Source organism: Rattus norvegicus, chromosome 5, assembly GCF_021556685.1.
Source record: "Rattus norvegicus strain SHRSP/BbbUtx chromosome 5, alternate assembly SHRSP_T2T, whole genome shotgun sequence".
NCBI classification, from domain to species: Eukaryota; Metazoa; Chordata; class Mammalia; order Rodentia; family Muridae; genus Rattus; species Rattus norvegicus.
In genome coordinates, this window is record NC_141538.1 from 100633785 (window position 1) to 100637200 (window position 3416).

General features: G+C 36.8%; 1 pseudogene; it reads left to right on the forward strand.

The window, feature by feature from the left end:
- Nucleotides 1-435: 435 nt before the first annotated feature.
- On the forward strand, nucleotides 436-813 carry Rpl31-ps1 (ribosomal protein L31, pseudogene 1; annotated as a pseudogene).
- The last annotated feature ends 2603 nt before the right edge of the window (nucleotides 814-3416 follow it).

Genomic DNA, 3416 nt, shown 5'->3' on the forward strand with positions numbered 1-3416 from the left:
TCCATATATTAAACCATCCCTGCATGCCTGGGATAAAGCCTATTTGATCATGATAGATGATCATTTTGATGTGTTCTTGAATTCCTGTTCTTTTCAGGACTGTTATCATGAAGGGGTGTTGAATTTTGTCAAATGCTTTCTCAGCATCTAATGAAATGGTCATCTGTATTTTGTCTTTGAGTTTGTTTGTATAGTGTATTATGTTGATAGTTTTCCATATATTGAACCATCACTGCATACATGGGATGAAGCCTACTTGATCATGATGGACGATCATTTTGAATTGTTGTTGGATTCAGTTGGCAAGAATTTTATTGAATATTTTTGCGTTGATATTCATAAGAGAAATTGGTATGGAATTCTCTTTCTTTGTTGGGTCTTTGTGTGGTTTAGGTATAAGAATAATTGTGGCTTTTCCAACTTGGGCCTCACAGAATGGCTCCCGCAAAGAAGGGTAGCAAAAAGAAAAAGGGCTGTCCTGTCATCAAAGAGGTGGTGACCCGAGAATACACCATCAACTTTCACAAGCACATCCATGGAGTGGGCTTCAAGAAGCGTGCTCCTCAGGCACTCAGAGAAATTCAGAAATTTGCCCTGAAAGTGATGGAGACTCCAGATGTGCGCATAGACATCAGGCTCAATAAAGCCATCTGGGCCAAAGGAATAAGGAATGGTCCGTACCGCATCTGAGTACATTTGTCCAGAAAGCATAATGAGGATGAGGATTTGCCAAACAAGCTCTACACACTGGTAACTTACAAGCCTGTTACCACATTCAAAAATCTACAGACGGTCAATATGGATGAGAGCTAACTGCTGAATGTCAAATAAAGTTACAGAACTTCCTCCAGGTTTTGCTTTTTTTTCTTTTTGTTTTCTGCCCCATTAAGTGGAATTTTGGGGTCTAAGGGTTATTTTGTTGGAAATTAATCTGAGAACCTCTGTTCTAGATACACAGGAAATTGGAAGTATGTGAAACATTCTTTTCACAGAAGTCAGGGTGTTAGTTAGGATTGTGGTTTTTCTTTTTTTTTTTTTTTTGTTTTGTTTTTATGAGGGGTTTCTCTGTGGTGTTGCTTGTTCTGTAGACTAGGCAGGCCTGGAACTCAGAATTGACCTGCCTTTTCCTCCTAGTGTTACAATTAAATGTGTGCCACTACGTAAAAAAAAAAAAAAAAAGAGTAACTGTGGCGAACCTGGTAGTGCTCTGTCTCGTTCAATTCTGTGAAACAGTTTGGACAGTATTGGCATGAGGTCTCCTATGAAGGTCTGATAGAATTCTGCACTAAACACATCTGGTTCTGAGCTCTTTTTGGTTAGGAGACTTTTAATGACTGCTTCTATTTCTTTAGGAGTTAGGGCATTATTTAGATAGTTTATCTCTTCCTGATTTAACTTTGGAAACTGGTTATCTAGAAAATTATCCATTTCCTCCAGATTTTCAAATTTTGTTGAATACAGGCTTTTGTAGTAGGATCTGAGGATTTTTTGAATTTCCTCTGATTCTCCCTTTTCATTTCTGATTTTGTTAAGTTGAACACACTCTGTGTGCCCTCTGGTTAGTCTGGGAAAGGGTTTATCTATTTTGTTTATTTTCTCCATGTACCAGCTCCTAGTTTTGTTGATTCTATGGACAGTCCTTTTTGTTTCTATGTGGTTGATTTCAGCCCTGCATTTGATTATTTCCTGCCTTCTACTCCTCTTGGTTATATTTGCTTTTTTGTTCTAGAGTTTTAGGTGTGTTGTCAAGCTGCTGATACATGCTCTCTCCTGTTTCTTTCTGAAGACACTCAGAGCTATAAATTTTCCTCTTAGCACAGCTTTCATTGTGTCCCATAAGTTTGGGTATGTTGTACCTTCATTTTCATTAAATTCTACGAAGTCTTTAATTGTGTTCCTTATTTCTTCCTTGACCAAGTTATCATTGAGTAGAGGATTGTTCAATGTACATGTATATGTGAGCATTCTTTCCTTATTCTTGTTATTGAAGACCAGCCTTAGTCTGTGTTGGTCTGGTAGAATGAATGGTATTATTTCTATCTTTCTGTATCTGTTGAGGCCTGTTTTGTGACTGATTATATGGTCAATTTTGGAGAAGATGCCATGAGATGGTGAGAAGAAGGTGTATCCTTTTGTTGTAAGATGGAATGTTCTATAAATATCTGTTAAGTCCATTTGGTTCATGACTTCTCTTAGTCCCTCTATGTCTCTGTTTAATTTCTGTTTCCATGATCTGTCCATTGATGAGAGTGGGGTGTTGAAATCTCCTACTATTATTGTGTGAGGTACAATGTGCACTTTGAGCTTTAGTAAGGTTTCTTTTATGTATATACGTGTCCTTGTATTTGAAGCATAGATGTAGATTGAACTCTCAGTATATCTTGATGGATTTTTCCTTTAATGAATATAAAGTGTTCTTCCATTTCTTTTTTGATGACTTTTGGTTGGGTCAATTTTATTCAATATTAGATTGGCAACTCCAGCTTGCTTCTTCAGACCATTTGATTGGAAAGTGGTTTTCCAGCATTTTTCTCTGAGGTAGTGTCTGTCTTGTCTCTTAGGTGCATTTCCTGTAGGCAGCAAAATGCTGGATCCTCTTTACGTATCCATTCTGTTAATCTGTATCTATTTATTAGGGAATTGAATCCATTGCTGTTGAGAAATATTAAGGAATAGTGATTGTTTCTTCCTATTATTTTCATATTTGGAGATGGGATTATGTTTGTGTGCTTCTCTTCTTTTATTTTTTTTTTTGCAAGTTGATTACTTTCTTGCTTTTTCTAGGGTATAGCTTACTTCCCTATGTTGGGCTTTGCAATTTTTTATCCTTTGTAGGGCTGGATTTGTAGTAAGATTTTTTGTAAAATTGGTTTTGTCATAGAATATCTTGGTTTCTCCCTCAATGTTAATTGATAATTTTGCTGGATATAGTAGCCTGGACTGGCATTTGTGTTCTCTTGGGGGCTGTATGACATCTGTCCAGGATCTTCTGGCTTTTGCAGTCTCTGGTGAGAAGTCTGGTATAATTCTGATAGGTTACTTGGCCTTTTTCCCTTACTGCCTTTAATATTCTTTCTTTGTTTTGTGCATTTGGTGTTTTGACTATTATGTGACAGGAGGAATTTCTTTTCTGGTCCAATCTATTTGGAGTTCTCTAGGCTTCTTGTATGTTTATGGGCATCTCTTTCTTTAGGTTAGGGAAGTTTTCTTCTATGATATTGTTGAAGATATTTAACAAGAAATATCATGGCCGTTTAAGTTGGAAGTCTTCACTGTCTTCTATACCTATTATCCTTAAGTTTGATATTCTCATTATGTCCTTGATTTCCTGTTTGTTTTGGCCTAGGAGCTTTTTCCATTTTCCATTATCTTTGACAGTTGTGTCGATGTTTTCTATGGTGTCTTTTGCTGCTGAG